The following is a 26,577-nucleotide window of genomic DNA, read 5'->3' as shown; positions in this document are numbered from 1 at the left end:
AGGGGTCACAGCTTCTCTGCAGGGGAAGGCAGGTGCTGCTGGGACCTTTCCGTCTCGGAGGATCTTGGCAACATGTGGAATGTGTCCCTCAGGAACGCCCCACCTACACCTGTGGCTCTCACCTTTCTGGGGCAGAAACCCGGACTTGGGGGATCTGGGAGACATTTGCCCTTTCCCTCCCCATGCACATTCCACCTGTTGCCCACTCCGTGTGTCCCCTCTGCTTCTCCTGCGTTTCTCTGCTCCCCCTACCCCACCCAACGACCCCATGGTTTCCTCTGGAACAGACTGAATCTCCAGTTTGGAGGATTCACTACCTCATTCTAGATCTTACTTCTCAGCCTTCCCCCAGCCCCATGCCCCTCCCAAGACCCCCAGCCCCTTCCCCATCCCCAGAGCCCTTGCCCAGGCACCACAGCCCCACCCCTGGCCCCATGCCCTTCCCAGGCCCTCAGCCCCTTCCCCCACCCCACAGCCCCTCCCCCATCCCTTGCCCAGGCACCACAGCCCCTCCCCCATCCCCAGAGCCCCAAGGTGGTGTGGAATGAGCCTGGGTCCTGGGTCCTGGGCTTGGCTCGGCCAACACACACTGTGTGACCTCACGGAGGTCACATAGCCTCTCCCGGCCTTGACGCTCTTCCAAGTACAGTGAAAGCTTTTCCTACCCTGCGCGATTTACGGTTTCTCCAACTCTTCTATTTTCCATTTTAGGGGAAAGAAATCGTCATTTCCAGTTTCTTCTCAGGACTCAGAGCCGCCAGTCTGCTTAAACATCCCCAGGAGACACAGCACAGATTCTATGGGGGCCTGCGTCAAATCTACATCCGTGGAAGCCCACCACCCAGCGCATGGGAGCCCCCACATGCAGACCATGTGTGCAGGGAGCCCCAGGGCACACCAGAAAGATGGGTCCCCGGGCACAGAGCCGCTCACAGGCGTGGGGGTGAGAGGCCCCTTCACACCCTCTTCCAGGCCTGCAAACAACAGGCAGTGAGATCTGCCAGGCTCTTGGCGGAGATGGGGAAACAGAAGCTCACAGGACCCTGCCTGGCTGCTGAGTGGCCTCTCACCGCTGAGCCTTCGTGTCCTCACCTATAGGACAGGAGAGTCTGGGGGCTGTTCTGACATCACGTGAGTGGGCAGCCAGGGCCAGCCAGGAGCCAAGAAGCTAGAGAGAGGAACTCCCTCAGGGACTGCTTACGTGCTGACAGAGAGCGGCAGGCCCCCCCACAGTGCAGACACATGTGGTGGTCCTGCTGCTGAGTCCCCAGCAGAGGCTGGAACTGGCCTGCAAAAGCCAGGGCCCAGGGAAACTCAGACACCACCTGGGAAGTCCCAGGGCACAGGGCTTGGGACCCCAGGGCCAAACTCCCCACTGGCCCAGCCTGTAGTCTCTGAGCCTGGGAGAGGCAGCCTGCAGGGTAGTACAGGTCGCGGTTGGGGCCTGAGGTTTCAGGAGCCAGCAGGCAGGGTCAGGAATACTGCCCCGACTTGGAGGCAGAGGAGTGAACGCCGCCTTGCCAGAGCTGCCCAGGGGAACATCCACATCTGTGGTGAGACCAGCCTAACTGGGACCTCCACCTGCGTCCACCCTCCACAGCCCAGAACCCCTACAGCACTGTGCCTAGGGGAGTCCCTTTCCATGGTCAGGGACACATGGGCCCATGGGATTCTTTCCCAGCAGGCACTCCAAGCAAGTTCCAGAGCCACTAGGATTGGAAACTACCAGAATGTTCCCTAGGCCCAGGGAGTCATGGTCACGGCAGGACTTCCTGGCCTTGGTCTCAAGGACTAAGGACTACCCCATCACTGCATCAACCGAAACGGATCCCAGCATTGCTTGGGTTCAAGATAAAATTTACTTGATGTTAGCTTTTTCTGCCAAACTCAGGGTCTCCAAGCCTTCCAACCGCAGGAGACTTCATCACATGGTATCTCTGTGATGTTTTTTGGAGGCACCATCCCCCCATGGGCAATTCGGAGCCTGCAAAGGGACATGTGGTGGGCTCCCCGCACGCACCCAAAACACGTCCAGCCCCCAGCCAGTACAAATGAACAGATCAGGCCTCAGGATCTGGAAGCCCAAAGGGGAGACACGGCCATCACAGTGGGTCCCCTGCTGTGGGAGATCACGAGCTGTGTGATAGCGCAGGACAGACCCTCATGCAGAGAACTGGACATGCACAGACCCTGTGCACAGACGGACCCTACACAGAGAAGTGCAGCCCCCAAATGACTGGTCCCTTAGAGCGTGTGACAGCCACCAGCACAAGCTTGCTTTTCCTTCTTCCTCTCCTACAAGAGGACACCACGGCGCCGTGTGAGGGATCAAAGCCCTCAGCAGAGTGGCCGGCCGGTTCATAAGCAAACACCCCACATCCCATGTGTTGCCAGATTTCATATTCTAACTGGTGGGAAGGACAGATTCATGAAGGCCGATAGGAAAAGCACAGTTATCAACGCGGCTGTAACCTGCAGCCCACCACATCAGGGATGGCTCGAGTCATAAAGCATATTGGGGACTGAACTCCTCAAACACACCTCCCCCTTCAGCCTCCCATCTGGCTTCTCCAGCCCACACCCAGCACCCAGCCCACCTCTGGCTCACTGCAGGCCCTTGTGCTGGGAACCCCCATCCCCTGCAGACAAGCTGAACCATCCTTGTCCTCTTGCACCGGCTGAGATGCTGCCTCCTCCAGGAAGCCTTCCCTGATCCGTGCCAACACAGGCAAACACAGGCCCCCTCGTTCACGCCTGTGTGGTTGGAGTGTCTGTCCCCCCCACCCGACCATAAGCTCCTTGAGGGCAGAATGTCAGACCCTTGATATTCCACAGGCCTAGCAAAATGCGGGGTACTCAGTTCCTCTTTATGAATACTGTCACTGGAGAAGAACAAGGGACCCTGGGTGGCTGCGGTCCCCTCCCCCCTTTCCTCTCTGCTCCCTGGTCCCTGGCTGCTGGGCATGCTCAATTTGTGTGGTGCCTTTTGGCACTCCCCACGCCCACGGGCCCTGCAGCAGCCTCACTCTCCCAGCCCGGCAGGTGCTTCCTCCCAGAATCCCGGTCCTCCCCATTGGCCCAACCCAGGACCCAAGCAAACTGCCAGGCACCGCCCCTTCACCTTACAAGGGTTCTAGCTGGGTGTGGATAGCAGGCGCGGGGGTCCCTGGGCCCAGACCCCCTGCTGAGAGCCACCATGTGTGGACAGTGTCTTTCTTGGTTCCTGTGTACTCACTGGACATTTGGCCCCCAGCTCCTCAGGAATGAGACCCAAATGTACTCCTTTCTGCCCAGCTCTGCCAGAACCCCAGCTGGAGCCTTCGTGCAGGGGGCCGCTGGCTGTCCTTCGCCCAGCTATCCCCAGAGTTCTCACCCCCTGCCCATGGCCCTGACCACTGCAGCTCAGAGCCCTCTATGCTGAGAAGAAATCCCCCACCCTTCCACTCCAAAGGGTGTCCAACGGACTGAGGACCACAAAGGAAGGAGGGGTTTTTGTCCATGGGTATTTCAGAATCGTACTCGTGAGACCGGCAGCGCTCACACTGGCTGAGAAAAGCCCAGGCAGGGTGCCCCTGGTGAAATTTTCAACTCCACTCTAGAGCCCAGACCTGGCCCAGCTTGGGCCTGGAGGTGCCTGGGAGAGCCCATCCTTCACCTGACTAATATCCTGGCCCAGAGTCCAGTGGACAAATTTTCCAAGGCTCTGTCTATGGCTGGGGTTGTATCTTTATGGCTTGTGCAGGCTGGCGAGCTCATCAAGACACATGAGCAGTTAATGGATGAAGATACAGATGATTCTGGCTTTGTTATCTTGTGAAATCCATGTCAGCTTGCATTTAGCTGGTATAAACTATACTTCTTTGGCTGGTTTTAAAATTTTGTATCTATTACCTGAAAATTGCTTTTCTTTTTTTCATACACTTAAGACTTTTAGGAAAATATACCCATGTTATGTTGTATCCTGATTTTATACAGTAGTCTTCCATTCAAAATATTCGAAAATGATAGAATAGTAATTAGTGATGCCTGCACTGTGCCTACATTTCATCTAATTCCTCTCAACAACTAAAACAATGTCATTGCTCTTAAGAGTGGAATGAGGCTTTAGATGTCATCAAAGAAACATACATGGTGTTTTTAATTTTTTTAGGTTAATTTCACTATGGCAGGTTACTCCTTTCTGTTAAAGAGATTAACTGAAGTTTTTGGTACTTGTTTTTTCCCCCAATATATAAGGCCAGTATACAACAAACAAACAAACAAACACCACCCCACAGACAATAAAACAAAATCCCAAGATCTCGGAACTGATAGAGATCTTAGGGAAAGTACCAGTGACACCACACTCTGCCCACAGACCCAGGCTGAGTTCTTCATAAGGGATTGATTTCCCTGAGCCATGAATTCCATCCACTTTCACTCAGAATACAGAGGAAACAGAACAGAGGAGGAGGCAGGCTTTGAGGATAAACAGAGAATCCAGGGGTAAACAGAGAACCCATTCTCTCTCAGTTGTGTGTGCATGATGTGAATGCCAATGATCATTCTTCTGATTTACAGAATGTTCACTTGACTAGAAAGGAGAGTCTGAGATAACTAGAGGAATATTGGAGCTATTATGAACTCGATGCCAAAATAAAATTGCAATGAGAAAAGAACACGGTAGGTTCAAGGCCTTTGGGAAACCATTGTGTTCATCAGATGCCATCTTCTCACAGCCCGACACCTGTCTTTTCCTTCTAACGAATTCATCACCTGAGAGAAGCTGTCTTGCAGGACATGCGAGTCATCCAGCAAGTAAGGATGAAGATTTAGCATTTTCCACATGCAAGTGGTTCAGATTCAAAGTAGCTTTTGGTCTCTTGTACTGAGTGAGCAGATGGCTTGTCTTGATGATGTGCAAATAGTAAAAGGGATACAGCACTTAACCGTGGGTGCTGAAGAGCTGAGTTGCAGTCCTTTTCTAGCATTTCCAGATTCCCTGAGATCCTTCGTAGTGTTTCCAGATATTATCAGCCTCTTCAAGTTCCTTTACATTCAAGATGGCATTTTTTTAAAGTAATCTCTATGCGCAGTGTGGAGCTTGAACTCATGACCCCAAGATCAAGAGGCACATGCTATACCCACTGAGCCAGCTATACCCACTGATCCTACTACGAAGGATCTCAAGGGATCTGGAAATGCTAAATAAGGACTGCAACTCAGCTCTTCAGCACCCACGGTTAAGTGCTGTATCCCTTTTACTATTTGCACGTACCCCTCAAGATGGCATTCTAAAATACCAGTGCTTTTAAATACTAAAATCTATTGTCAAACCAACATTGTCCCTCATGCCTCTGTGCATGTATTTTTCATCACACAATTTTTCAAGTTGAGATCAAATTCTCAGGGCCTTCACTGAAGACCTTTGACAACAGAAGGGTCTTGCCAGAGTTCGTGGGGCCCACACAAGGCAGATCATAGTCTGGTCATGAAGGCGGTGGTCCCTTACAACAAGTGCTCTAAAACACTGATAATCCATGTACAGAAACTCTCAGTTATCTGGAGATCAGAACCTGGCAGCCTAAAGCATTGAGACCACTCACAATAAGGAAAAGGAGCATCTCTGGCTCCCAGTGAGCCAATTATTTTTATCATAAAAGTTTTATTATTTAATACTTTGTTAATGTATTACTTTATTATGTTTTAATTTAGTTGATCACTTATGTTATCATAATTATTATAAATATGTATAATTACATACATGCTATAAGCGTGATATATAGACTATATAATTTCATACATATTAATATTTATACATTGAATGATATGTAGATGATTATAATTATTATTGATCATTATTGTAATTATTATGTATAGTACTGATCATAGTTGTTATGAAATACAGTTTCTCTATCCATAGAAGGTGTTCAGTTGTCTGAAGAGAGCTTAGGAGAGGGGTTCCAGTCTACGGAACTTTCTGAATCTGACAAGGAACCAGGCAGGACTGGACCCACAAGCTCTGCAGAGGCCCTCCTGGAAAGCCAAGCCACATCTCTGCAGTGATCGGCCCCAGATAGCTTTTCTTGTTCTTGCTCCCAACTTCGCACACACACCCCCAAACTTGAGACCAAGAGGGGAAATAGATATGCTCTTCGGATATGGTCTACGACATAGAAGAGCCCTCTTCTGTCAGCTCCTGTCCTGCCCCCCCACCCCAACAACCTGTCATCGGACCTTCCCCTTTCACCACCCGAAAGCTTTCCCGCTCCTCTGCCTGCCTTTGACTTGAGTCTCTGCCAAATGCAGGGGGTGGAGATGACCCCCTGACTCACTTGCCTGTTGTCAGTAAGTAGTTCCTGTTCTGTCGTGAGTGATTGTTCATTATCTCAGGATTCTCTCTCCCTCTCCCTCCCCCTCTGCACCTTCCTCTGTTCGCACAAGAGCTAGCACATGCATTCTCTCTCAAATAAATAAAGCCAGGACCCCTGGGTGGTTCAGTCGGTTAAGCATGTGCCTTCACCTCAGGTCATGATCCTGGGGTCCTGGGGTCAGATAGAGTCCCACATCGGGTTCTCTGCTCAGCAGAAGAGTCTGCTTCTCCCTCTCCCTCTGCCTGCTGCTCCTGCTGCATATGCTCTCTCTCTTAAATAAATACATAAATAAAATCTTTAAGAAAAATAAAAATTCACATGAAAATTCCCAATTGTATTGTGGTTCTAAATCAGGACCCTAGGTCAGAAAGTAGCCGACTGAAAATAGTTATTGGCACTTATTGTGACTTAGGAGAGAACAGTTCTCCCTAATGAGGCCAACCCAGAGCCATGCATGCCTCCTGGAGTCCCTGCTTCAAACAGCCATGAAAACAGAATATTGGGCCCTGCAAGCAGCCGGTCAGAGAATTAACCAAGTGCCCTCGGGAAGATGCAGCTCAGGTATAGACATGACACAACAGGTGGACAACTATTTGCAAAACAGCAAGATTTTGTCAAAGCTGCATTAGAATTGTATTATATCAAAGTACTGTCCAGAAACCAACGTTATCCAATAATACATCCTGTAAGTGTGCAAATGCGGAGACCGTGAATGTGGCTAAGAATCCAGAGCCTGTCATTGGTCCCGGATAAAGAAAGACTTGTGGATTCAGAAACCTCTGCCCCCCAGCACAAACAAGGGGAAAGATTGATTTGTCATGGCGTTATGAGGAGGCGGTTTCTGAGAGATCATAACAACAACAACAACAAAAATGCAAGGGTTTGGTAAATGTGGGATGGAGCGCTGTCTTTCGACGAAGGAGAGAGGAAGCGAGGGTGAGAAAAGGTACATGGGTCTCATCCAGGCATCATGGCAAAGCTGTCTCTTGAGATGCCATCCACTTCAGTGCTGGGAAATCTGTACTTTAAGGTCACCGCATGGTGTGCAGGTCCCACAGAATCTGGGGATTTCCTCCAATGTGCCACCTGAATCCAAGAGCCTATTCCCTGGAGTTTGGCAGCACAGGGTTGGTTAGCAAGACCTGATATGTGCCTTTCCAAAGGACTTGAAGAGGTTTTTTTTCTGGAATTCTTTTGCAGTAGACAAGATCTCCAGGTTGCAAGATGGGATGCTTAAGGTCATCTCCTTAAATGCACTGGGAAACCACTCCTCTCCCAAAGCATGGTTATTTTTAACATGAACAATTAAGCCCTTACATATTAATTTCCATTCATTTTATTTATAAATTCCCTTTATTAATTTTCATGGCCTGAAATTCACTGGACGGAAAAATCGAAGTCAAAATCTGAGCTTACTACATCTACTCGCATTGGAGGTACCTAGAGGAATACGTATAAAATTTACTCTATAGGAATGTGCTTTAAAGCCAGGCATTAATATAGTCCTATTAAAAAACTTTTGAGGAAATAATCAGAACCCACACAACAGTGAAGAATGTGAACCAAAGAAGAAGGTGGAGGAGGAGGAGGATTAGGGGATAGGGGCAGGGAGGGGAGGGGAGGGGAGGGGAGGGGAGGGGAGGGGCAGGAGAAGGAGAAGAAAAGCTTGCAAAGACCACATACTGCCAATGACAGACTCTGTATATTTTCAAAAGAAAGTATTGACATCAAGATGAAAGATTACCAAAAATGTCCAGACATTTGAAAGGAACCCAGGCGAAACTTCTAGAATTGACAAACGAAATAACTAAAATTATAAACTCAGCTAGAGGGCTAAGCAGATACAGAGGGATTAATTAACTGGAAGCCAGATTTGAAGGTACTCTCAAGGATGCCACAAGGATTAGAACATGGAAAATGTGGATAAAACTCTCCATGAAATTTTAAAGCACTTAAAAGGTCTTCAGATGTACTGGCACAGCCTCCTACATGGGAATCTCTCTTTTCTTCCTCCGTGACCTCATTTGGTATCATTTCCCCATGACCCAGAAGCTTCATTCACTCTTGTGGAATATGCTGCGATGGTTCATTTTTTGTGTTGGCTTCGCTGGACCACAAGGTGCCCAATCAGGTGAAACTTTGCTCTGGGCCTATGAGATTGTTTCTGGACGAGACTAACATTTGAATCGGTTACTAAGTAAAACAGATTGCCACCCCCATGCTGCCAGGCCTCATCCAACTGGCTGAGCCAGAACAAAAAGGCTGAGTAAGGGAGAAGTCCCTCTTTCTAACCCTCTGTCTTTGAGCTGGGACATTGGTCTTCTCCTGCCTGGGTCATAACCGTGTGAGCCAGTTTCCATTTCTGACCTAAACACTTTAGACCACACAGATCTGCAGTTCCCGCCCCAGTGAATGGAAACACCACTCTGTGGTCCAGATCGGGGATCTGCATCGTCACAGCTCCGTCCTAGGGGGGCTTTGGGTAGATTGCCATGTTCCCCTAGGGCCACAATAAGCCCTTATTATTTGCCAAGTGGACTGATAAGAGGCCACATCCTATGTCAGCTACAGGAGAAGCAGAGCAGAACAACAAGTGGATGAACCCAAAGAGCAGACTGCTTGCAAATGAAAAATGAAGTGAAATGAAAAATTGAATGAAAAATGAAATGAAAAAATGCTTGTTCAACCAATTCTCATTTAAATTAGGAAATCTGGGTTGTAATTCAGATAAAAATCAGGAACTTAATAAGGCAGATGGGTATTTTAAAATTTTTCTTATGAAGACAAAAAACCTGCACTGGGGAGAGTTAAAATCCCTTTCAACTGATGATTAAACAAAAAATTTAAATGATTTATTTGACCAAGAAACAGTGGATCTCAATCTAAAGACATCTCAAGGGGAAAAAAATAGGACTGATAGAATGAGAGTGCAGATTTAGACATTAACTAAATTGAGGAGAGAATATATGAAAATGATGGATATAGAAATATCATGGAAACCCACAGACTTGCCACATTCCTTATATCTAAATGTCACAGTCAAGTACTTCTACTTATGCTCAAGTCCCAGGCCATGCTGTGCTATGTGATACATCCCAGACCCATATTAGTAGTCATGAGGGTGGTAATTTAACTGTGGATATTAAACACCTTCAAGATACTATTCAGGGCATTCCCTGTGATCCTTGCCATCAGTTCCAAGTGTGAGTTTCACTCAAAGGATTAATGATATTTTATCTGATGTAAACCCCTTTGCTTGGATCAAAACACTGGTGCTGGCATTATAGGTGGAATGATGACACTTTTTATTGCTATAATCATTTTATGCTTAGTCCTCAGATGCTCATGGAAATCTTTCTGATGACTAATGGTTCAAGAACTTGCAAAACGGATTTTGCTGCTTCTGCATTAACAAAAAGGGGGAAATGTAACCGTCCCTCAGAATGATAGGCTGCTTGAAATATCACTAATGAGAAATTGTACTGGTCATGCAAGCATGCTTGACGATGACCTTGAGAAAACCCGAACTAGCAGCAGGCCTCCGGTGGAGAGGAGGATACGCGTCCTTGAAGCCCAGCAGCTCAGGGTGGAACATCGCCTGTTTCCCTTTACCGTGGTCTCCCTGCCTCCGGAAAGCCTGCTGTTAAAATCATCCCTTTCTGTGCGCTTGCTCAGCCAAAAATTCCATGCTGCTGGGCCAGAAAAATGTGGCCTCCACAGTCTCCCAGCTACCTTCAACAAGGGAGCCACGCTCTTCTTCCTTGATTATCCTTATCAGACCTTCCAAGAGGAGGTTTGCTATTACAGAATGTCCAAAGCAGCTTGTAGGAGGAGAAATTATTCAATAAGAGGGGAGGAACCTGCACCAACATTTTTCCTTCATAGTTGGAAGAGGGAGAGGGAAAGTGAACAAACTAGGAAATATGGTGGAAATCATTTCACAGGGAATGATTTCTATTCTGGCAAAGCCTCTCTGTCCACAGTGACCTGCAAGTTTTCTGTTTCGAGAAACTGTGATGTTGATGATGGAGGTTTTTACACAACAGAAAATTATATTCAAACAGACCTGTAACACTTGCTCTCATCTTGCTCCGCCTGTCCACATGTCTCCTCGACTGCGTTCACCGCTGCCCGGCCTCTGTCTGAAGGCTTGCCTTCAACCTGTCGCTGGCACTTGCAGGACTGTCGATGGGAGCTGACTTAAAGCTCTTCTCTGGAAGATCTTTCCCGGAGGCACTGGCACGGGGACGCATTATCATCTGACTGAGGAACGGGCTCCATCCCATCACGTATTTTGGGTTTGCTGGACTGGCGCTTGCGTATTTCTGGAGTACTCCGTAATAGTAGCAGAAGAGCCGGTGTGGCTGCAGCAGCTCCCTCGCGGCCAGCTGCCCTTCTTTTGCAATCTTCCTGGCTTCTCCATCATTTTCCTTGGCCCACTTAACTTTCTCTAGTAAATCACTAAGATTTCTTTTAATTGGAACATAATGTTTCCAAGGCGTTAGTGCCATATAGAAATGTTCGTAATACGTAGAGTCCTGCTTCAAAACCAAGCTGTCACCCAACATGAGGTATGGATATCTGTAAGCCGCCACGATCCCATCCACATTCACTTGATACTTGTACTTAAAGAAATCAAAGAAACCTGTCAAGTTAGCTTTTCCAAGCTCCTTTTCTTTCTCTTGGAAAAAGAAATATCCTGGAATTCCTGCATCTAGGAGCTCTGGATTTTCCTTGGAGAGCTGTACCAACTGGAGCCTGTCTTCTCGGCTATCTCTACCTCTGAAGAAAGCTTTCTCGGTTTTGTTGATCCAGGAAGGCCCTGTATTTCCCTGAATAGAGAGGAGATCATTGGTGACACCCCTCATTGCTTCGAGCGTGGAGTGGGTGATGTCATACGTTGGAAGGATAATGTCCCGTGAATCCAGGGAGCCGCACCATGAAATAATAGGCAAAGGGCCCGGGATTTCATTGACTTGCCGATGCTCCAGAGACCAATCTCCAAGATTAATATAAAATTTTAAATCGGGGAGAAGGACCTTTCTTGCCAGTGATAGCAAAATCTCATCCGGGAACATTTTGAAGTCTGTGTACTTCCCTAAAGATCTCCGGTAGATGCGGTTATTGAGAATCGTGTAGTGAACAATGGCACCCCTCTCATCCCCAAACTTTTTTGGAACTTCATTTAGCATCTGCTGGAGATTGATGCCGGGGAAGGAAGCAAAATCCTTTGCAATCTGTGGTTCCTTGGTTGGAGAAGAAAGTTTTCTGCCAGGCCTGAGGATCCCCTTCTGGACATTCACAGTCCTCGTGGTACACTGGTCCTTTCAAAATATAAGGAGACTGAGCCACGTGCTCATCACCGTAAAGGACCTCTATCTTCAGCCCTTCGCTGGCAGTTTCATACATCCTATATCGCATCAAAAATGTCCCATCGTTCTTGTCCAAAGGTTTGGGGACGTGAATCCGGACTAACTCTTTAGGTGAAAGAGATTTGATTACTACTTTGAATAGTGTTTGACCTGGGGGCGAGCGAGTGAGGTTCTGGCCCTGCGAGTTCACGGCCTGCAGGTAGAAGTAGCAGACGGGCAGCACGACGCCCGCCCGCAGCCCGGGCCCCCACACCAGGCTCCACGGCGCACAGACCGGCGCCTTGGGGCCCCCCATGGCCACGAGCAGGGCGAGTGGCAGCGGCAGCAGCGCGGCCGGCGGGAGGCGGCGCATGGTCGCGGGGTCCGGCGTCTGGCTCTCTGCATGCACTCTTATGCTCATTTTAACTGTCAAATAAATAAATAAATCTTTTTAAAAAATAATAAGAAAATAAAGTTGCTGGCAATTTCTTTTTGTCCTTCCTGATAGAGAGAGAGGAGGAACACCTTTGAATATTTGTGTCCTGGAGTTTTGGGTTAAAAAAAACAAAAAAAAAAAAAAAAAAAAAAAAACCAGGGAACTTCCCTGTCTCTGCTTCTTCTTTCTTTTTTTTTTTTTTTTAATTTTTTTTGGTTTATTTTCAACATAACAGTATTCATTATTTTTGCACCACACCCAGTGCTCCATGCAATCCGTGCCCTCTCAAATACCCACCACCTGGTACCCCGACCTCCCACCCCCTGCCCCTTCAAAACCCTCAGATTGTTTTTCAGAGTCCATAGTCTCTCATGATTCACCTCCCCTTCCAATTTCACCCAACTCCCTTCTCCTATCTCCCCATGTCCTCCATGCTATTTGTTATGCTCCACAATAAGTGAAACCATATGATAATTGACTCTCTCTGCTTGACTTATCTCATTCAGCATAATCTCTTCCAGTCCCATCCACGTTGCTACAAAAGTTGGATATTCGTCCTTTCTGATGGAGGCATAATACTCCATAGTGTATATGGACCACATCTTCCTTATCCATTCGTCCATTGGAGGGCATCTTGGTTCTTTCCACAGTTTGGCGACTGTGGCCATTGCTGCTATAAACATTGGGGTACAGATGGCCCTTCTTTTCACTCCATCTGTATCTTTGGGGTAAATACCCAGTAGTGCAATTGCAGGATCATAGGGAAGTTCTATTTTTAATTTCTTGAGGAATCTCCACACTGTTCTCCAAAGAGGCTGCACCAACTTGCATTCCCACCAACAGTGTAAGAGGGTTCCCCTTTCTCCACATCCTCTCCAACACGTTGTTTCCTGTCTTGCTAATTTTGGCCAGTCTAACTGGTGTAAGGTGGTATCTCAATGTGGTTTTAATTTGAATCTCCCTGATGGCTAGTGATGAACATTTTTTCATGTATCTGATAGCCATTTGTATGTCTACACTGGAGAAGTGTCTGTTCATATCTTCTGCCCACTTTTTTTTATATGATTGTCTGTTTTGTGTGTGTTGAGTTTGAGGAGTTCTTTATAGATCCTAGATATCAACCTTTAGTCTGTACTGTCATTTGCAAATATCTTCTCCCATTCCGTGGGTTGCCTCTTTGTTTTGTTGACTATTTCTTTTGCTGTGAAGAAGCTTTTGATTTTGATGAAGTCCCAAAAGTTTATTTCCTATTTACATTCCCCAAGTGCTGGGGCTGCAGGTACAAGAAAGACCCTCACTTGAGGAAGCCAGAGTCCAAGACAGGGGACAGAAATTGTCCATCAGTCATTAAAATGTGGGCATTTTAAAGGCTGGAGACATAAGACCATTGAGACCAGCTGTAGCCCTTTGAGACCATTGGGACCAGTGTGTTGGGAACATCCTGTGAACACAAATCCTGACACAGTCATGTGGCAGATGCCGGGCTCTGGGGTCCGGGGCTTTCAGGGAAGAGGGGTTGGAAAGGTCACTCATGGGCCCCCCAGTGCAGACAGAGACCTCATTCCCCCTGAGGAGACACTGTGCAGGTCTTGCGGTGGCTGCCCAGCCCTCCATGCATCTCTGTCGTCTGGCACTGCTGAGGGGCTGCGTCCTCCCGCCCACCCCTTCCCATCTGTGACAGAGAGCAGAGGGAGCCCAGCTCACCAGGAGCCCAGACCCCATCGGACTTGATTACAGTCTGTGTCATCTGGCTAAGATACCAGGTGAAATAAGGCAGATACAAGGGCTTAGTAAAGTGCCAAGCCCCCCGAAAACCTTAGCAGTCTCTCACCTGCTGCACCTGTCAGCTCTCCACCCTCCTTTCTCACGGGGCTGAATGCTGCTTGCAGACTGGTCACGAGATGTCGCTGTGGGTCAACATAGCTTTTCCTCATGTCCTCAGAATGCCCTTTTTCTGAAGAATTAGAGATTGTTTTTCTCTGTGTAATTTTGAAAGTTACCTATTTATTGTGTTTCTCCTAATTTACAGAAAGAGGGAGACTTCTGCTTGTCCTCCTTTCGTTCCCTTGACTCTGACCATCACCTGCCTCGCTGTGATCTGTTCATTCCCATCCCTGTTCCATCCATCCAGCGACTATTTCCTGGGTGTTACAGATGCCCCGGGACTGCGCTGGGCCTGTAGGCTGCAGATACCAGAGTGAATAAGACAAAGCTGCATCCGTCACTCGATTTGCTCTGACAATTTGTCCTCTGACCACGGACCCTCATGTCCAGCTGTCTGCTGGGGAAGGAAACTGTTCATTTTTGCCTGAAATTTTAATGAGAATATAATTGTTCTTTTCTGTAAAATAAAGACAGAAACAACCAGGTTCTTCTCTATTGTCTTGGCATCCTGAAAGATCCAGCCACCTTGTTGGTTCTGTAGGTTCATTGGAGTCCAGTCTCCTCTCCTGATACCAGGTAGCAAAGTATTTGGTAAAGGTCTTCACCGCCACAACTTGGCTGTCAAAGCCGTGAGATTTTAAATGTAAAGCAACAAGACTTTCGATTTAAAAGGGATAATCTGGAGAAGATGTCCAACTTCCTAAGTCTTCAAACGTCCATGTATGTGGCTATCACTGGGGTTTGGATGATTGGGTACATTTGGAGCCTGCGGGCTACTCAGTAAGCGAACCCCTGGGATCCGGGAATGGTCAGTACTTGGAACTTGGAAGTGTAACTTACAGACAATGAGAACTATTACCTAAGAAGTTTAATTTTTCCTCTTTTCCACCTTCTTAAAGTATGGCATCTGCTTCCAAAGATGACATTTCTGTTCCTTTTCCTGAACTTTGCTAAGATCTGGCTCTACCTTCTTCTTCTTCTTTTTTTTTTTTTTTTTTCCCACTTATGAGCTTTTATTTTGAAATAAATATAAAGATTGTGATCAAGAAACCACAAGTATTTCCGGGTAAGGTTGAAGACCCATTTGCTTGTTATCTTTCAACTTTTGTACTATAACTTTGGCAAATTCTTCTCCTTGGATGTCAGTGGTGTCCAGTAACTGTCTGACTTTTGAAGTCCTTGTAGGTTTGGTACTAATGAGTTCATAGTCCTCCTTCATGATTAAGTCCCTGGACAGAAGAGCATCTAGGGACTGGTTAAGGCAGGCTTCTGTCATTTGGGTCACAATGTCTTTCCTTTTACTCTGGATCCACTGTTGGGCTATGCCAGGCTGTAATCGCTCTGAATTTCCCTCAGCTGAGAGTGGAGTTATCCCTGCTAAAGAGCCTGGGGTGGTCTTGTGATCACAAAATTTCCTCTTCTGAACTGCAGAAATGTTACTATTGCAACTGTGATTTACTGGATAGTGACACAGTGTAGAAAAGTCTTGAGTTTTTCTAGATAAAAAATCATTTTCTTGAGGAGCTGTCAGGGACTTTGAGGCTATAGTAGAATCACTACTTTCATGGAGCTGAGAGGATCCACATGATTCCTCCTGTGGTCCATGAGTTATAGGTGTGTTCAGAGATGAGTCCATTTTCTTCTTGTCACATAAGTGAATAGTGCTCAAAGTACTCTGTAACTTTGTTTTCTTTAGTTGAATAACAGCTTCAAGAAAAGTTATCTCTTCAAATGTCCTCAGAACTGGTTCAAGTTCTATTAAACATTTTAAGAAAGATGGTCTTTCATCTGGATTTTGTGCCCATCCACTTTCTATTAGAGAGCTCATAAGTGTTCGATGAGGTATATCAAGTGGCAAACTTTCTTCATTAGTGTTAGGTCGATGTCCTTGTGATACACTATACATGATCTGCAAAGGATTGGTGACTTCTTCAAAAGGCTGTTTTCTGGATAAGACTTCCCACATGATCACTGCAAAGCTATAGATATCATGCTTGACGCTGGCTCTTGATTTTTGTCCAGGTTCATAGTTCTCAGGTGGCATATAGATAATTGTCCCTCCTTCTGGTGAAGATTTACTAGTCCATGTTTGTGAGAGGGACATCATACGCCATTTTGATAAACCAAAATCTGCAATCTTAACATGAAATTCATTATCCAATAAGATATTTTGAGTCTTTAAGTCATGATGAAGTAGAGGAGGATTCATATTGTGCAAGTAGTTTACACCCAGTGCAATTTCATGCAGGATGCGAAATCTCAGTGGCCAAGCAACATCAGGATATTCCGTTTTTCTATGGAGGAATTCATTTAATGATCCATTTGGCATATATTCCGTAACTATTCCCCAAAATTCAGGCTCATTGCAAATTCCCCAAATTGGAAGAATGTAACTAAATCTAGCTTTGTGTAAAACTTCAGCTTCTCTTAAAACATCATTTCTTTCACTGTCGAGCAGGGGGGTGTGGATGTGCAGCTGCTTCACGGCAACCTGAACGTGCCAGTCTGCGTGGCGGGCGGAGGACACGGTGCCTGACCCGCTGCGGCTCAGGTAGCGCAGGTCGGGGAGCTTGTGGCAGGGAATGGTAGGCAGGGCGCTGCAGATACCCTCCTGGTTCATGGTCGGGAACCCTGTGGGCGCTCAGGCCGCTGGCCCGCTCTGGGTGTGCCTGGTGCTTCGGTGGTTTCTGGGGCTCATCGGCTGCGCTTGGGCGCCCGCACCTGCCCCCCTGTGCGGGAGCTAGAGCTGCCAGGCACTTCTCGTGGAGGGACACTAGGTCAGGAGGCAGGCCATCTGGCTCTACCTTCTTAAACTCAAGCCTAGAGCCCAGAGACCAGCTTCAGAATTCTCCCGCTTACTTCAATCACAAGCAAGGAATTTCACTGGTAAAATTTCTCCTTTTCTTTCCTTTTGGCAAGAGCTTTATTTTAAAACTGTAATTAAAATATCTGCGGAGAACTTTGGGAACTCAAGCACGAGTAATCCTGGCATTAGATGGGAATGGAGGCGTATTGCTCTGATGTCCTCGTGTAAAATGACATGGGCAGCTCTTGTTCTCGTGGAAGCATTAGAATTCTAGACACAATGAAGATGAGTGAGCTACTGTACTCCCAACACTGCTGAGGAATCTCACAGACAAAATGTGGAGTACAAGAAGCTACAATGTACCTATTGCACAATTTCATTATTACAAAGTTCAGGGATAGGCCAAGGGAATCTCTAGTTATAGTGAGGATTGGATGCATAGATTCATGTAAAGTCCTTGGAAAAGCAGAAGAATAAATGTGAGCCACGTTTGTTATAATGAGAGACAGTCACTAAAACCTGTCTGCTATAAACTGTACTCATTAAATGGTCTTAATGAACACCCTTAAGGGAGTCCAGATGAGAGAATGACCCATGAGCTTCCACTAAAGTGACTCTGCTCAGAGGAGTGGGCACGGGGATTTGCACACAGAGGGGCTGGGGGCAGAGATGGCCCAGGTGAGGAGTGGGAAGCGGGGTAGCTAGCAGGTTATTTCTGAGAGAAAAAAGGGGAGAGAAGGAGCAAGATAGCATGTTAACAGAAGCTCCAGAGGAGGACTTAGGGGACACCTTGCACCAGAGGTCCATTGGCCTTCTTCAGGTTACCCCAAATCAGGAAAATCCACAGCAAGCACTTGTCATAGTTTAGGCAGGCTTGCTTTGGAAACAGCTCCAGGGAAATTCCCCTACCCTCTTCCAACCAGATCGCTGCCAGAGCCTCCCTCCCTGGCTCAGTCTGGAGCAGCCCTGGGTCCTTAATCCCTCATATCCAGACAGCCGCTCACTTCTGCCTTAGACATTCTGACAAGGCAGGTGTGCTAGGCTGGGCTGCCGCCTCCATTTGCTTCCTGACTGGTGTCCCAGAGCTGTGCTCCTGTGTCCTTCTTCTGGCCATACTCTGTGCCTGCAAACATGCCCCTGTGCTCGGCCCCTCTTCATGTTCTCCTCAAGAATGCGTGCATACGCAGAAATGGCAAATAACAAAAATACAGTTTTGTTTTAAGATGTTGGAACATCTCCTTCTACTTACTGTTCTTCCTTTCTACCTACTTGGCTTTTACTCAGGAATCTTCTGATTCAAAGCCCCTGAAAGAGGTCTGGTAGTTTGAAATAGATGGTATCAAAAAGGCTTTGAAATGGCTTCTTAAAGTACTACAGTCCTTGGATTTATCTTTTCGTATATAAATGAAAAATATCTCTATAGTGTCCCACTGCAATTAAACTCTCATTGTCAAATTAATGGACAATCATAATCCTCATTAGTTTTAATGGCACCGCTAAATTCTCCAGTCTCAAGATTTGTTCCACGTGAGAATGATTATTTTGACAACACAAGTCATTGCATATTTGTACTCAGAAACTCAGGACCCATGACACCACAGGTATTTCACAAATACAGTTTGACTTTCTTATCTTGGTCATGTTTCCATCTTCCTCACCTCTAGATAAAGAAGTATGATTCAGGGAAGGTGGGAGCAGGGAGGAGGGAGTACAAATTAGTCAAGATATTTTTCCAAAGAAAGGCTAATTCAAAGGATGTTCTGGTAATAGAGAAGTACAACCTCAGGCAAAACATGTAGTCTGGTCAGCATTCCTGAATCTTTTACTCTGCAGACCGTGAAACCAGCCCAAGGCGAGGAGATGGGCTGGGTTGGCTCTAATGGTGTGTGTTTCTGAAACCCAGGCTCGAAAAACTTGCCCGGGGAAGGGACTGAGCTGTGTGGAACCATTCATTGCAAAGACTTTACAAACATAGGCTATATTTGTTTCTAATATATTGGGTCCACATTATCTATATAGTTAAGGTTTTCTAAGATAAGACCCAAACCAAAAGATTGTCCGTGAGCATATGGAAATCATACACAAAACTGAGTGTGCACAAGTGTGCGCATGGGCATGCTTTGTCATGGAGGAATAGATGCAAACCCTTCACCTTGTTCTCGAAAGGGGTCATGAGTGAAATAAGGTTAAGAATCGCTGACATCTGGGTGATGTCCAGAAAAAACAAAACAAAACAAAACAAAACAAAGTAAAACCAACCCCAAGGTCCTCAGAGCAAAGACAGCTGAAAATGGGTGGAGGGAATAGCACAATGAAGGTCCAGAAGCCCTAAATTCCTGAAGGTCTATCCCTGAGGGGAGAGAGCTGTTGCCTCCCCCACAAGGCAGGGTTTGCATATTGTGAGCGGTTTGGCTGAATTCTGAGCTTTGACCTTCACGAAGGATGGGAGAAAGTTCTCCTCTTTTTTTTTTTTTTTTAAGATTTTATTTATTTATTTGTTAGAGAAAGATCACAAGTAGGCAGAGAGGCAGGCAGAGAGAGAGAGAGGAGGAGGAAGCAGGCTCCCTGCCGAGCAGAGAGCCTGATGCAGGCCTCAATCCCAGGACCCTGAGATCACGACCTGAGCCTAATGCAGAGGCTTAACCCACTGAGCCACCCAGGCGCCCAAGGTTCTCCTCTTGTTCCCAGTGATCATTTCAGGCGTTTCCCATTTGTTGAAGGAAGAGGGGGCACAAGCAGAGACCATGAGGTAGAAAAATGACCATAGTTTTTAAATAAAATTTCCTGAAGGGATCCAACAAGTCTGCGTTCTTACACAAGTAATCGGATTGGATATCTGAGATCCTAGAGAACTTCAGCCGAAGGTGCTGCCTCCCATTTCGTCTGTGGGGTGACACTCTTCCCAACCTACACTTGGATCTGCTGGCTGGACGCACGGTGAAACAGGATTCTTCCCCCAGCCCTGAAAACTGTACAAAATGACTGTTTTAAAACTTGGGGTAATATTATACTTTTATCTGGGCACTTCTGTTTAAAAATTTCCTTTTTAAAAATTAATTAATTTATTTATTTGACAGAGAGAGACACAGTGAGAGAAGGAACACAAGCAGGGGGAGTGAGAGAGAAAGCCGGCTTCTCCATGAGCTGGGAGCCCGATGCAGGACTCAATCCCAGGACCCAAGCGTCCTAAAGATTTCCATTCAAAAAAACACAAAAAAACCCTTCTATTTTATTTATTTCCAAAAATGTTAAATTTTGAGGAACAGTTGTGGGTCCAAGGACACTCACAGGAACCCAGGTCTGACCGCTCTCACTGGGTGCTAGAGGTAAGGGCTGCACCCTGCCTCTGGAAGCTGAGCTTTCTATGCAGAAAAAGAATGTTCTCTACCTCTGTAAACAGATCTCCTTGGGAGCCTGAGAAGAAAAAGCAGGAAAGTTTCTCTTTCTCTTTCATCTGTGAATAAACAGGAAGATAAAGGTAAAATGGTCTAAAGCATTTCTTCATTTTTATTAATTAAAAAAAAAACTACATTTCATATCATGACTAAGGGTTTTATGTTTGTTTGTTTTAAAGATTTTATTTATTTGACAGAAAGAGAGCGGGAGCAGTAGGCACCCTGCTCTTGTTTGTTTTGAGATTTAGATTCCACATATGTGTGAAATCGTATGGTATTTGTCCTTCTCTGATAGACTTATGTCACTTAATATAGCACCCTCTAGCTCCATCCACATCATTTCAAATGGCAAGATCTCATTCCTAATTCGATGGCTATGCAATGTTCCATTATCAGTCTATACCACATCACTATCCGTTCCTCTTACTACTGTAAAAAATGCTGCAATAAATATAGGGCGCACACAGCTTTCCGAATTGTTTCTGTTTTCTTTGGGTAAATACCCAGTAGTAGAATTACTGGATTATATGGTATTTCTGTTTTTACCTTTGTGAAGACCCTCCATGTTATTTCCCACAGCGCTGTCCTGATCCCATTCCCAGAAAAACACGAGGGTTCCTGTACCCCCACATCTTCCTTGGTATTTCTTCAGCCTTAATGATTTTAATATTTTAAACATACGCTTGTTTTTAAAAGGAAGGGGGACGCCTGGGTGGCTCATTCGGTGAAGCATCTGCCTGCAGCTCAGGTCATCATCTGAGAGTCCTGGGATTGAGTCCCGCATTGGGCTCCCTGCTCAGTGGGGAGCCTGCTTCTCCTTCTGCCTGCCGTTCCCCCTGTTCCTACTCTCTCTCTCTCTCTCTCTCTCTGTGTGTGTGTGTGTGTGTCAAATAAATAAATAAAATCTTTAAAAAATATATGTAGGACCGATTTTCCTTGCAGGCTCATTGTTTCACCTCTACTTTCCCATATGATCCGTGTCAGACTTCGCTGTGACATAGTCAAGTCTGAAAAGGAGAAACTTCACAGAGGACAAGAGATATCTTCCCGGCTGCGTCCTCTGTGTGTCCATCGAGGAAACGCTGCTAGCGTTTCCACTGCTGGACCTTTTTCATTTTGCATGTCAGTGACATAAACACACTGACTGGGGATTTGGAGCAGCGTGGACAGCTCGCTCCCTGCTCACCTCACTGTCGACCGTCCTCTTGGCAAGCAGCTCCTTTGTTCTGCCCCTGCAGCACCCGCCTTTCTTCACCCACCACTTCATCATTCTCTGCATTTGACTTTTCTTAGCAAGAGGCATAGATTCAATGTGCATTTTTCAGATCTTCCAGTTGGAAGGACGACCCCTTGTATGAAACATGAGTGCACCTGAGCTCTCCTGTCTGTGAACTCTCACGAAACTCATTACCTTGAGAACCAACATTTAGTCCATCGTATGTATTTACACATCTTTTTAGTATAAAAATTGAAAAAAGTAGTACAATGAAATGACAACACTGGAGTCCAGGTCAGGTTTACCATTTGCATCCAACCAACTATGTTAACACATGGCACGGAACTTTCCTAGCTTCTCTTAGAGTCATGGAGCCAGAAGTCACGCTGGCCCAAAGTCTCAGCTCCTCTCACCTAGCGACGGTGGTGCAGGAGGCCTCGAGTGATGGGCCAGTCCCCTTGCCCTTTTCCAAATTGCTCTTCTGTGATCAGTTCATTTACTTGCACATTTCTCAGACACATGCCAGGCACTGAAGTCATCGGTCTTGGTATGTTTCCTGCCTTCTAGGGAGTATGAGTTCATATGAGGAGAGACAAGAAACAATGGCCTGAGGAGGCGTACACGGTGGTTATTGGCCCTTCAGAGACATGAAGGCTTCCGTTGGCCTGGAGGACCAGAGCTGCTTTCCCTGTTTGAAGGACGCTGGGGGATTGCACAGAGAGAGTCATCGCTGGGAGGGCCTGGAAGGTGGATGGCATGTGTCATGGAAGAAGAGGCAGAAGAATGTTCCACGTATAGAGAAAAGCACATGAAAAGACACTCAATAAGAAAAGACAGGGGAGACAGCAGTGTTCAAGTTCCCACTCACAGAACTTTCTTGAAAGAACATAGGTTTTGTCAGAGGGGTGAGGAGACGCATAATCATGGGAAGAAGTGGAAAAGGAAAAGCTGGAGGATGAATCTAGACAGACAGCTGGAGGTTCTGAGGAGGAAAACCCGTACCTGCTAAAGGAGTGCATTTTATCCCCAAAGCGGCAAGAAGCCAACCAGTGTTTGCATGTGTGACAAGAATGACCACCACTTATATCTCGGTGTCAGTGTGCAGGCATAGTCCTCAGTACTCCACCCGCTTTAACTTAACTTCAACCTGGTACCAGTTTTATCTGGTAGGTACTGTTATCGTCCCCATTTTAGATGATGAAGCCAATGCACAAAGAGGGTGACCAAGTTAACTAAGGCCACACAGTCAGTAAGGGATAAAGCTCGTATTTGAACCAAATAAAGGAGATTTGGAAAAACACCCGACAGCAACCTGTAGTATGGCCCGAGCAAGTGGCCAGAAGTCCAGTCTGGAGGCCATGACAGCAATCCAAAAAAAGGAGTTTATGTGGAGGCAGTAGTCCGGTTGGAAAAGTGCATCAGACTCAAACAGACTCTCATCCGAAGCAGTCTAAGTTCTGCAGGCTGATTTCGTCATCGACTGGAGCTCTAATAAAGAATGTGGGTGGGAGAGCATCATGTCTGTTCCATGCTCACTGCACGCGGGGCCGAGCAGCCCTGCTCCGTGGTCAGGGTACCACGGGCTTCATTTCTATTACAACCCAATTTCCTTTCGGGAATACAGTCCAGCATTTAAAACAGGGGTGGCATTTCCTTAGTGCATGAGTATTCCCAGAGGGATGTTCTTTTCTATTTTCAGAGCAAATGAAACTAAGCTGCTCAGCGTCTGGCTGGGGCTCCCTGTTGGTAAGTGGCCCGGGTTTTGGCAGACTTTCAGTGGGCACTGGGCCAAATGCTAATGATTTCAGTAAATAATTTTAACCTAAACACTCTCTCCTTGCTTCAGAGCCTCCATGGACTAGTGACCGTGTGCATGAGGACTGACTCTTCCCGACTGTGTTCGCCATGTGTGTCCTCCCTGTTCTGCACAAATTCCCTCTGCAAGGCGGGGGGGGGGGGGGGGCTTGGGCACAGGTTGCCCTACTCTGACAAGGCAAACCAAGGCAGTTCTCTGAATCTGTAATGACAAAGTTTGGGCTGGCTGTCATGCCTCCAGTCCCTGGTCTCAGTTTACTTAGCTGCTGAGTAGAGAGGATATTTGTGCCTTATTCGTTCAGCAAACCTTGATCAAGAACAGTCACTGGCTGGGTTCTCTGCTGGGTACTTGGAATCGGAGCCCAATAAAACACAGCCTGTGACTTCAGGGATGTCGATTCTAGCTTCCTCATCTGTCAAGCTCCATGCAGGAATAAGTCACCCGAAAGAAGACCATCTGTGTAGGGAATTGGTTACCCAGGTGATGGACATCACCTGGGGAGGGAGGCAGGGAGCATCCTGTCTACAGGGCTAGGAGACTGGGGAACACTGCAGACTCCCACACTCCAGGGACCTGATGAGGCTGGGGGCTGGTCCCCACAGTCATTCCCAAGGCAAAGGATCAGCCCAGCTAATGCCAATAGAAAGCAGAAATAATGTCCCACTCCTGACCCCATGGTAACCTCCCAGGGGCAGTGGGTAAAGGGAAGAGTCCACAGGGTTAGGAGCAGGGGGCAGACAGAAATGCAGGCAAATCAGTCATTCTGGAAGGGAGTCTAGTCTGAGCCTGAGCTGGATCCGAAACACGTGTGAGCACACTGCAAGCTTCAGAGCTGGACATCAGAATTCAATTTTCCTACTCCTGCCTCAGGGCCTTTGCCCGGGCTGTTCTGGCTTGGAACTTTTCCCCAAATGTGCCCTCTATTCACTTTTTTCAAGTCTCTGTTCCAGTACCACTTCTTGATGATTGTAATTCACTCCCTCCCCACCACTGCCCCTGTCTTTCACAGTGCCCTACTTTTTCCTAAAATATTTATCATGGTGTAAGATAAACATGTTAAGTTATAACAAATGAACATTTATCATCATGTGAATAAATAACTGTTAAATTGTAACATATTTAAGATATTTATTGCTACACCGTTTATTTTTGCCCCCCACCCCCCAGCCACAAGCCTTTAGAATGCAAACTGCTCATGGTAGGGATTGTTTTGTCTTGTTTCCTGATAAGCTGAGCAGGGCTGACGCTGTCTGGATACCTGCTGAATGAACAGAAGACTGAGAGCATGCTTAGTTGATAAGAAGGTTGTTGGCAAAAGGCTAATATTTAAAAAGGACGGATAGGAAAGCCCTGTGTCTGTCTAGATACTATTGGTCATATTCCACATAGAGAGAAGTCACAGGTGTTTACAGACAATGCTTGCAAGATGTCTCAGGTGACAAAGTGAGACAAGGGCCAGGAAGAGGACAGGGGCCTCTGCATGGAGGCCCAAGGGCTGGGGGCTTGGGCGACTGACACAGGTCCCCAGCCCAGGGAGGGCACAGGCAGATCTCCAGGCCATGAGTGGGCACATGCACGTTCCTGGCCTGGGAAGGGTGTCTGCTCTCCCAGTCTTTGTTGGAGTGAATAGTAAAGACAGTGCAGAGAGTAAAGAGGGTGCGGAGAGCGAGGTTGGCATTGCAAATGTCTCAGTGTTCCCTCTTCCAGAAATTCCTCCAATATTTTCTAGGCTGTACTCCTCTAATATGAAAATTCTACTTGACTGCCATGAGGCAAAAGAAAGAAAGAAAGAAAGAATGAATGAATGAATAAAAGATATAGAACATGACTTAAGGAAAAAAAAAAAAAGAACACTACAGAAAAATACTTCAAAAGTCAGTACCATGAAGCAACCAGTCCAGCTTAAAACCACTTGCCCACCGAGTTCTCGGGTAAAATCCTAGACTCTAGAACTCTGCCTCCACCTTAAGTTACTGCTTTACAACCATGTGGAAATCAGATCTCTCTCTTGAATTCAGGCTTCCACACATTCCATTGAGTTCTCAACAGTACCCTTCACAGATCTGTTGACTTGCTTCTGTCTTTTATTATGAAATGTTAAGGGAAGTGTACAAGGGTGGATTGTTGTGAGACCGGCTAATGCCCTATACATATTTTGGAAGAGGAAGAGTGCAATGCTATACTTAAGGAATCTTGATTATGTACAACAGGGTTGCCAGAGCTCACAAATAAAATTAGAGGATGCTCAGATTCGAAATTCACATAAAGAATAAGTAAATACTTTCTTATGATAAGTTTGTTCCATGCAATCTTTGGGACATGCTTATATGCAGGCAGTCCAGGTGTGATGACCCAGAAGGGGCCCCACAGAATTTGCCAGGAGGGTCCTTGGCTTCACACGGCCTAGAAAGTTTGGAAGTAAGTTTGTATCATTGAGACTCAGAGCTGAAAAATCATTCTATTATTTAGCTAGTGGTAAAATTTCCAAGTCGGGAGTAGAACTGCGTGTCTACTTCTGTTACCAAACTGTGTAGTGCAACCTTTATTCATGATGAAAGGCTTGTTCTACCAGCCCCGCTGGGGTGAAGCAGGTAAAGCTTTGTCTGGTAGGAGCATTGCTGCTTAGTTGTGAAACCACTGGGAGGAAAACATAATGAGGCTTGAGCTCTGATCAGATGTGTAGGGTGTTTGTTGCTTTTGCAGAAAGACAAGCACGGATTGGCATTTACAGTTATCAGCTCGTATAAAAGTCCTTCAGAACACAACCACCCTAAATTTCCAGTTAATGAGAACCATGCCAAGTTTCTCTATGGTGTTTTACAGGCGGTGTTTCCACGAGTATAGGTCTTAAAGAGGTTTGAAGTAGAAATACCTGATTATTATACAAGGTGTCCCTGTGGAAATCACAGGTTTCATTTGAATTCCATAGGAGACAAGAGGTGAGTAAGGCCCTATTTTATTTCTATCTATAAATGTTTATTTGCAGAGGCTATAGATCTGTATTGAACATATTTCTGTGGGATATAAAACCTATAAACCTAGACCAAAATCAGATTTAGGGGAGCTAGGGAATAGAGAGTTACTGTTTCATGGGTCTGAAGTTTCAGTATGGGACGATGAGAAAGTTCTAGGGATGGATGGGGACAGCTGCCACACAACATTATGATGTACAATGTCTAGTGTATGCATTTGAGCGTGGCCAAAATGTAAATTTTGTGTTTCATATCTTTCACCACAATAAAACAAATTAGACCAAAATATCTAAGGTTGTGTTTTTAAATGTGCCAATCAATTGGGGGACATTTCTGGGGCAATTCCCC

General features: G+C 46.4%; 1 long non-coding RNA gene and 2 pseudogenes across 3 annotated transcripts in view; 1 reads left to right on the top strand and 2 right to left on the bottom strand.

The window, feature by feature from the left end:
• The window catches only part of LOC309850529, a 510,333-nt gene that overhangs the window by 1,418 nt on the left and 482,338 nt on the right, over positions 1-26,577 (top strand). The gene's annotated exons all lie outside the window — the stretch shown is intronic.
• Positions 10,071-12,077, bottom strand: LOC309849743 (protein O-glucosyltransferase 3 pseudogene; annotated as a pseudogene). Its single transcript has one exon. The product of its transcript is annotated as a protein O-glucosyltransferase 3 pseudogene (transcript).
• LOC309849329 (receptor-interacting serine/threonine-protein kinase 2 pseudogene) lies at positions 15,038-16,644 on the bottom strand (annotated as a pseudogene). Its single transcript has one exon. The product of its transcript is annotated as a receptor-interacting serine/threonine-protein kinase 2 pseudogene (transcript).

Source organism: Mustela nivalis (genome assembly GCF_964662115.1).
Source record: "Mustela nivalis genome assembly, chromosome: 16".
Lineage (NCBI taxonomy): Eukaryota > Metazoa > Chordata > Mammalia > Carnivora > Mustelidae > Mustela > Mustela nivalis.
The sequence above is the reverse complement of the archived record's forward strand: the minus strand, read 5'-3'. Positions and strand labels throughout refer to the sequence as shown.